Genomic DNA, 9,764 nt, shown 5'->3' with positions numbered 1-9,764 from the left:
CACGCCGGGGCAGGGCAGGGCCCCGCGCCCCCAGCGCCGGCCGGGCTGCGGGGAAAAGTCACCCGCATCAGCGTCACGGTCATTAATATTAATTAGAGGTGCCAGGGCGGCTCGGAGCCCATCAACCCCGGCTCGTCTCGGCTGTCAAACCCAGCTCCCGCCGGGCTGAGCCCCTCCGTGCCCAGGGAAGGAGCGGGGAGAAGGGAGAAAGGGTGGAAATTTAAGGAGAGGAGGAGAGCGGACACCTGGGGTTTTTTAAGAGCACAGATGTTGCAGCGTGCCCTTGCTGTCACCCTCTGCCTCCCCATCCCAATGTCCCCCATCCCCTTTCACAGCCCCCAAAAGGACCCCAAGGCAGCAGCACCACACCAGGATTAACCCGATCCCGAATTCCTTTTTTCCCAGCAATTATGAAAAGCTCCGAGATTTTGCCTCTGCCTGACACAGTCCCCCATCTCTGCACTCCCAAAATATTCCGGGGGGTGCTTCCCAGCTGCCTGGTCGTTTAGAAGGGCAAAAAAAAATGCTCCGATTCCAGCGGCTGCTCAGTGCGGGAGAGCTCGCTGCTGCATTAGCTGGATCAGCTTGGAAAACGTATCCTTCAATCGGTTTAAACCCTTAGGCTTGATGTAATTTCACTGCTGCCTTCTCTCTGAGGTGCTTTTACGGCTGCTATCTCTGAGTATTTACAGCAAAGTGAGGAGAGACTCGGCTCCGTTTGCCCCCGCCACTGGTGGCAGCTCCAGGGCTGGCACAGGTGGTTTTTCCAGGGATTCTGGCACGGGTAAGGTGCATTTTTCAGCACCAGCGAAACCTCCAGCCTGGGCAGGAGCTGGTCCTTAAATCCTCCCATCCCAGGTTTTTCCTCCTGGGAGCTGAATTTACTGCGGGTCTAGCTCCTCGCGGGGGTGCTCCCTGATTTTTGCGACGCCTTCTATTCAGGTTTTCAGGAGGAAAAGCTTCCCTGAGGATGAGGAAAGCTGCAAAATCAGGTGTGTTTGCCCACGCCGAGAATTCACGCCCGGAACCGAGCTCGGTTTAAATCAGGCGCAGGACTAGAGTTGGGCGTGCGCTTAATCCCAGCTCCGCCAGACAAAAGGGCCCTGCCTAAAGTTCAGCACGAGCTTAAATTTAAAGCGTTGGGCGAGGTGGAGCCAAGCCCGCCGAGCCCAGCCCCGCAGCGAGCTCTTGGAACGGAGCTAATTGCGCATTGTGCGCGGCAGGCGGGCCCTCGCCTCCAAAACCACCACAATTAATTCTTGGGAAGGTTCCGCGGCAGCTGCGCCATCGACACCAGCGGCGCTTCCAGCTGCATTCGCACGGGGCCGTGGGGTTTTGCTCGCTGGATATAAAAAGGGGTTTATTAGAGCGGCCCTGGGCTGTGTTTTGGGTACCTGGGGTGAGTCTGAGTGGGACCCACAGCTCAAAATGCACAGGGGAGCAGAGAAGGGAGAATAGGAATGATGGGAGCACTCCCTGTGGCCTGCACCCTGAAAATGGGGAGATTTCCGCATCATTTTTGCTTCCCTGGATCTTTCCCGACACGCAGGGCATCCCTGCTGTCCCTGCTGCTGGCGGGAGCATCATCATCCCTCTCCTCCACCACTGCTGGGCTGCTCAGGGCGGCACTTCTGGTGCTGCCTCACATCCCAGTGCTGCAGGGTCACCCGGGGATGCTCGGGCAGGAGGGATGTGGCAGAGCCAAAGTGTCACTACAGCCAAAGTTGTGACTCCTGGGGACGTCCATCCCCACTGAACCCCGTGAAACTGCTGGTCCCAGATCTGAGGGCCTTCAACTCCATCCGTCTTCTCTTCCCAAACCCATCCCAAACCCATCCTAAACCCACCCTGTGCCCATGCAAAACCCTGTAAATGTTTTTTATCCCCTATTTTCTCTCCCACCCTGCAGCTAACTGGAGCTAATTCACCCACACGGCCCCAGAACTACCAGGACCTTCTCCAAAACCCGCTCTTGGGCTTGGTTGTAGCCAATTGTCCCTTCCAGACGTTTTCAAGCAGCCTGGATGGCTGGAAATGCTCCAGGTTTGGGTGGCAGTGACAGGAAACGACCACAGCTACAGAAAACTTGTCCTGGGATTTTGCAGCTGCCCTTTCCTCTCGTCCGTGGAAGGCACCACGAGGGACACCCACTGCACTGCTCTGTTTTCTGGGACAAAGTCCATTTGTCCATCCCTCCGTCCATCCCTCCGTCCATTGCATCTCAATTTAGCCACGAGCCACGGCCGTTTGCTGCCTGGGCCACACAGATGAAGGGAAAGTTGTTAATGCGGCAAATGAAATTCATTAATCAAGGGACAGAGAAAACGCTGAAGGGAAGGGCTCTCGTTCATCCACTCCCTGACACCTCTAATGGGGCTTTCGTTTGCCTGCGTCTTCATCTCGCAGATGCAGAAATTCCAGGATGGAGCTGAGTTGGAAATTCCAGCAGGAGGAAGCCCAAAATCGCCCGTCCCCACGCCGCTTTGCATCCTGCAGGCTGGGGAGGTTGCTAAGTGACAGTGTTTCTGCTCTCACTGCCAGAACCTGGGTGCTTAAAAGCCAGAAAATGGCGATTTAAGGACACGATAACTCCTGGGCTTTGGGAGGTTCGTTGTTCCATGAGGAATGGGCGGAATTCCATGCGGGAATCTGGAGGGGATGGCCGGGAATTTGGCCTTGGCCACACCTGGCCTGCAAAGAGATTGTTGTCAGTCAGCGGTGGAAAAATCCAGTTCATTCCCAAATTCTGACCCTCAGGACACTCCTTGGGTCTTCCCCGTGCTGGCAAGTCCAGAACAAATCCCAGCAAAGGGATCCAAACCCCTCACCCTGCTCCTAGAGCACAACACTCAAACCCTTTCCCAGCCTTCCAGAGACGTGGAACAGAGCCAGGGATGCAGCGTGCCCAGGGATCCGCGGGCATCCCTGCCAGGGTTTCAGCCCAGTTTGAGCCTAAGGGACGCCGTGCCTCAGTTTCTCGGCCCTGGGTAGGGTGCCACACGTGCCACACCCTCATGCCCAGCCCCGTGGGTCGTGTCCCAGGTGCGATGCTGAGGAGCTGATCCCAATTTTACTGGCTGTGACTCAGGACCGAGCGGAGCCTGCTGCACCCTTTAGGGATTCCCGAGGGGATGGGGCGGATCCCGAGGCCCCGGAGCCCATGCCAGCCCAGCCCTTCCCCTCTCCCCTGCCAGGCAGCTCCGTTTAGTTTTTTCACCCCACTGCTGTTGTGCAATTCTGTTTAAAACCATTGATCGGAGCAATTGCCGCTGTTATCTCGCTGTGGGCCACACGCTGCTGGCTGTGAGGGGGTGAAAAGGGGGAAAGGAGAGCAAAAAGAAGGAAGAGAAAAGGCTGGAGCTCCCCACAGCCAGCCTGGATCCATCCCTCACCCCATTCCACATCTCTGGGAGGCTGGGAGGGGGTTTGAGTGCTGCGGTGTGGGAGCAGGGAGAGGGGTTTGGATCCCTTTGTTGGGGGTTCTCCTGCATTTAGCAGCACAAAGAGCACGAGCTTGGGCTGGCACCCAGGGCAGGCATGGCCTCTGCAGGGCCTGCAGATCCAAGGAGTGTCCTGAGGGTCAGAATTGGGGAATAAATTGGGTTTTTCCACCCCTGGTTGGACACGAACACAATCAGAGCTGTAGGATCCTGTGTAACACAGCCCCTGCACCAGTGCTGGGAGTTCTTTTTCAGCTTGGGCTTCAAAAGTTTCTCCTCTCCCTGCTCAGGTTTGAGGCCTCAGATGCCACCTTTGCCTCCTGTGTCTTCTGCCATTTTCTTGGAAAAACCCCTTTTTTGGGGGGGAGGGGGGAGAGGGGAGAGGAGAAGGAAATCCCAACGTGATTCCAGGGAAATCTCTGCATCAGCGAGCTCAGAAAGTGAGAAACAAAACCTTCCCCAGCTCCGTGAGGCAACAAACAATTGACAGGAGCTCTGAGGGGGGGAGAAAACATCCCAGCCCTGTGGTTCTCAGCAATAAATTTCCAGTACTTTCCTAGCCAGCCTGGAAAAGAGCTCAGGTCTTCAGAGCACCCCAAAAAGCACAATAAGGGTGGATTTTAGGGGTACCTGTGTCTTTTTAACCATTAGTTCCGAATTAAATCATGAGAGCCCAGGGAAGCTGTCCCAGAGAGGCTTTGCCTCCGTGGTGATGGATGGAGAACTCTCTCCTGGCTGTAATCTCCAAGACAAACCCTAAACTCAAAATCTGGTCATGGAGAGAGAGTGAGAGAGGGGGAGAAGGAGAAGGAGAAGGAGAAGGAGAAGGAGAAGGAGAAGGAGAAGGAGAAGGAGAAGGAGAAGGAGAAGGAGAAGGAGAAGGAGAAGGAGAAGGAGAAGGAGAGGGAGAGGGAGGACCTGGCAAATGCGAGCACTGCGGGGATTTGAAAACAAATTGTGAGCATTCTTCGAGCAGAGAGAAAATAAACCATAAAGCAGCTACCTGAGAGCTTTAAAAACTCCCTCACAAAGGGATCCAGCTGCTTTCCAGAGGGTTTGGGAGCTGCTTTTTAGGGGCAGTGATGTGCAAGGGGTCGCTGTGCCCTGCTGGCATTCTCAGTGTGCAGAGGCGAAGCGATGCTCTTTGGCGGTGGGGAAACACCTCAGAAATGAGGGGGTTTTTTTTTGGTGAAATGGCACTGAATTTGTTGCTGCCGCTCCCAGAAATCCCTGGATTGTGTTTCTCCTTCCTCCAATGGTTTTTGCTGGAATGGAGATGACCCTCAGTGCGTTTCCTGTGTTCTCACCCTCACCAGCATGCCCGGTTTGTGTGGGTGCCACACACAGCACCTGGAACCAGCAAAACCCACCCAAGCACCCCAAAGAAACCCCTCAGCAACAAAAAAAGCTTCCAAGTTGTAAAGATCCCCAAATTCCCAGTTTTTCTGTGGGGAAGAGGAAGATTTTCACGCTATGAGCCGGAGCAGGAGGCTCTTCCACAGAGCAGGACCCTGAGTTGCCTCTCCCTGAGACCAAATCCTTAAAGCTGCCCCCAAGAGGGATCATTTCTGTGCTGGAGGGCTCATCCTGCCTCTGGACATGCTGGATTCCACGCTTTTGCAGCACCCAGCTGTTTTTCCAGAGGCATTTCGGCATCTCCAGCTGTTGGCAGAGCAGGGCCAAGGCCGTTCCTGCCAGAGACCTCCCCAAACTCAGTATCTCCTTCCCAGCTATGCCAACAACAGATTTATTTGGGCTTTTTCTCCTTCCTGGTTCTGGAGTTGTTCAGAGAAAATAAAAAAAATCCCTTTCCAGAGCCATCATCTGTGCTGTGTCTCTGTTCCAGTCAAAATCGAAAGGGCTTGGGTTGATTTCCAGCTTTTTAAGGCAAAAGAAGAAATAAATGCAATCAAAGGACGTGTCGGGGGGAAGAAACTTCAGATCAAAGCATTGGGGCGGCTCGCTGTGAGCCAAGGCAATGTGTCAAGAGGAAATATTTTTATTTCTGAATGTGAGATTTTTTTTCCTGCCCTTTTTCTCCTGGAGTTTTCAGCCACAAACCGTCAGGGATAAATCCAAGGGGCTTGGAGCGATCCTGGGATGGTGGAAGGGGGTGAAGGTGTCTGGGAGGGGTGGAGCGAGAGGATTTTTGAAGTCCTTTTCCAACCCAAACCATTCCATGATCCCTGTGGGCATCTGTGGTGGGGAAAGGGAGCTTGGGAGGGTGCAGGGATTCCCCCATGGAGCTGCCTCTGGCTCCAGAGGGACTGGGATGAATCTGGAGGGATTAGGATCACCAAGATCGGGGGTAAAGGGGTGGAGAAGAGGCAAAACTCTTTTGTTGCCATTAGAGAATCAAAGATGGGACTTGGAGATGCTCATGGACTTCTCCCAGCTCTTGTCACCTCTCTCCAGCTCCCTAGGAGCCTCCAGCTCCATAAATCCCAGGCTGGGTTACACCGATCCCAAATTTTCCCCACTCCACTGCTGATACAACTCAGAGAATGCTCCCCTTTCCCTAAGCAGCCCCAGAGCCATCCGAGCAGCAGGTATTCCTCGTTATTTTCCCACTGCTAAAACCGGGGATTTCAGCACCTCCATATCCTCCTGCAGCCCCAAACCAGGCCGCTGTTTATCAATCTGCTCAGTGGGGTCCTGGCAGATAAAATGCATTTCACTGCAAGGATGCAAAGGGATGGGCTCCCAGGAAGCAGCGGGACCATTCCCATGGCATTGATCGGGGCAGAGCTGCTGCTGGCTCAGCACTTTGGACCCCTGGATTTCATCAGTGGAGTGCTCAGCCCTCGGCTAATTGGATTTGCCGTCGTTAGGGTGATCTATGGCTCCTCCAAGAATTCTGGGCATGGGCCTGGCTGGGATTTCAGCAGGGACAGCGAGCCAGGAGGGCCTGGAGCTGCAAGGTCAGGCGGGAAAAGGCATCATGAGGTGTTGGGACATCAAATATTGGGATATTTCTCCCTGGGGATGGCAGGGACAGAGCTGGAGCTGGGTGAAAATTTGGGCTGAGGGAAGATTTTGTTTTTAACTGAAACGGCGCCTTGCAAAGGGCAGAACGAGACCCTGCAAACCCAGGGTCAGGGAGGGTGTGAAAACCAGCTGGGATTAATTACTGAGCAGTGAATCCCTGCTGCATTAATTAGGATGCATCCCAAACCGCAGCCCTGAGCCTGCCACAGGCTAAGGACGTATCAGTGGCGAGGTAAACTGAGGCACGGGTGGGTGAGGCTTTGTCACAGGGCCACCCAGGGGGGGCACCTTGTCCCTGTCATGCTGGATCATGGCAGAGATGCTGTTTCCATCCCCAGTTTGGTATTTAAGCCGTTTTTATCTCAGTCTGGAAAAGAAAAAAATCTGGGAAAACAAAAATCCAAGCCGTTTTTATCTCAGTCTGGAAAAGAAAAAATCTGGGAAAACAAAAATCTGGAAAAATCTGGAAAAATCTGAGTTTTTTCCTCCATCCTGTGGAGCAGCTCCTTCGATTTCCAATGAAGGCAAAAAGAGAGCTGCAACAACAACAACCAAAGAAGCTGTGCACCCACTGATTCGCAAGGAATGAAGATCCACGACTTTTTTCTGGGCCAAAAGACTTTTGCTTTCCCTCGGCTGGCACAAAAAAAAAAGACCCAGTTTTGGAGCCAAGCATGAGGAGAGCCCAGGAGCTCAGCTGTGCCTCAAAATTCAGATATTCAGGAGGTGTTTCATCCCACGGGAAGGAGGAAAAGCTCCAGAACCCAGAGCCTGGCTTTCCATCATGTCCAAGAGGAGCCCTTTGCCGGGAGGAGCCCGGCAGACAGATAATTGGGAGCCGTGTCAGGCGGGTCAGACGAGCTGCTCTTCCCTGACCTTTAAATCCAGCAACTCACAAAATTGGGGCTTTTCTGCAGCCAGGCCACCGGGACAGCATCTGCTGCCTGCCCTGCCCGGCTGCCTCGTGGAGCCGGGAGTGGCTGGATTTATCCCAACCATCCCAGCCATCCCTCTGGGTGCGAGCGCTCCGAGGCTGCTCCAGAGCGGGGACAGGGAATCCTTGCACCCAGGGACAGCTGGGTCACCCCTCCCGTCAGTGCCGGGATGATGCGGGATGAACTCCGGGAAATGATTCCCGGCGGTGCTGAGTCGGGGAAATGGAAACGAGTCCGGTCCTTTACGGGAAGCCGGGGGAGCTCATTGAAAATGCAGGATCTGCCTCTCCCGGAGCCATCCTGATGATGGTCCTTTCCTGAAACGCTGGGATGAAAGCCCAGAGCAGGTTTGGGGCAGCAGCTTCTGTCCCAAATTGGAGAATTCCTAAATGATTTGGGTTGGAAGGGACCTTGAAGTTAATTTAATTCCAATGATATCAGCAGGGACATCTTGCCCCGGACCAAAGAAATCCCCAAAGGCCCTAAAATTCCTGCCAAGCCAAGGGGGAGTCCTGGAGAGCAGCAAAAGCTCCCAGCAAGCCCTGAAAAACATTCCGGAGGGGCTCCAGTCCTGCCGTCCTTGCAAAGTGCTGGGGGATGCCTAGAAAACGGAGCGGGATTCACAGCAGGATCCCGGTGTTCCTGGGGGATTTGGGGACCTGCAGCCGGGGTATTTAGGCAGCACAGAAGGATCCTCAGCTGGGAGGAGGGGAACAGCTTCCTAGAGCAGAGGAGGAGCCCCAAAATTTCGTATCTGATGGGTTTTCCTATTGCCGGTCCCTGGAGCCTCTCGGGAAGCCGGCGCTGAGCTCCAGCTGGTGTGGAGACAGGAGCATCCCATCCCTCCGCTCTCCCTGGGGAGGGATCCTCGCTGAGCCAGGCAGGAAAAGCAGCCGCGAGCCCGCAGAAATAACGGCGCAATTAGCAAAGTAATTAAACCGCGGCTGCCGCGCAAATCCCGCCCCGGGACAGAGCCCGATCCTGCTTTCATTAAACTTGCCCCGGCCAGTCGGGGATGGCTGCGGAGAGGCTCCGCTTGTCCCGGGACATGGATCCCCGCGCTGCCGGGAATATCCCTCCATCCGCCGGGATGTGGGACAGCTCCGGGAGCAGCTCCGGGTGCCCCCCAGGTTTTGGGATCGCTGTTCCTGGACAAGTCCCACCCTGGGGACACGGCTGGGAGTGGCTGGGGCATCCCAAGGGGGAGGCATCGGGGAAAAAGGGACAAACCCCAGAAAAATGGGAACTCTCTGAAGGCTCTGATGGGGTCCGATGGTGTCTGCTCCTCTTCTCTCCCACCACTGCCAGTTTCTGTTTTTCCCCATAGGAATGATCCAGTTGGGACGTAATAATTAAATTAATAATTAAAACCTCACTCAACCCTGAGTGAGGTCCCAGGGCTGAGAGAAAACCCAAGGCACGAGGAAACGATGATGGAGGAAAAGGGCGGAGAATAATCCCTATTTTTCACTCTCCTTTGATCCCTGCTCCCTCTGTTTCATGGAGCCATGGACGCCCTCTGAGGTTTGTGGGGGTTTTTAGGAGTTTAAAGGAATTTTAAGGCACGGCCGGGGGCACCGAGCATCCCTTTGGGGACATCAGGGGGCCGGTCCCCAGCTCTGCCTCCCTCCCCCTCACAGGGGTGGCTCCTGCAGCCTCACCAGGCCGAATTAAAATGCAAATATGTCCCTGCCTGCTGGGGACAGATAGGGAACCTCTAAACAGGGAAAAGGCAGCGGGAACAAGCACAGGGAGCGCCGAGGGGACCTGGGAGAGAGCGGCTTTTTCCATTATTTCCCCTTTTTTCCTCCTTTCCGTGGCACTCGGCTGTTTGGCTGGGGATTATTTAACGGGATCTGAAGCAGTCGAGGGGTTTGGGGTAGCACAGGTGGGTTTGGGGTTTGTCCCGTGGGTGCCACCAGCCCGCAGCTGCGGCTTCCATCTCCCAATCTCCAACAGCTCTCTGGGGCCTTTTTAAAAATTATTATTATTATGTCCCAACTGGATCATTCCCATGGGAAAGAAAATGAAAAATAAACAGGCAGTGGTAGGAGTGGAGACACCATCAGGGCCTTCAGAGAGTTCCCATTTTCCTGGGGCTTGTCCCTGGGCGTTCTGCATTTGCTGACGGACTTCCAGGGCATGGGGAGCCTGGAAAAATTGGTGGGGAGCTGCTTTCCTGGTGTTCCTAATTCCCAGAGGGATTGTTTGAGGGCTGGGATGGTGGGTGGGACTCAGGGGTGTGGATTTAGGGGTGTCTGGAAATGTACCCCTGCCCCTGAGCAAAGCCTTTATATATTATACAGCCTTTATATATATATATATATATTTATAATATTTATATTTATATTTATATTTATATATTTATATATTTATATATATAATATATCTACATATAGAA

Source organism: Corvus brachyrhynchos, unplaced genomic scaffold (genome assembly GCF_000691975.1).
Source record: "Corvus brachyrhynchos isolate BGI_N302 unplaced genomic scaffold, ASM69197v1 scaffold99, whole genome shotgun sequence".
NCBI lineage: Eukaryota > Metazoa > Chordata > Aves > Passeriformes > Corvidae > Corvus > Corvus brachyrhynchos.
This window is presented reverse-complemented; position numbering follows the sequence as displayed.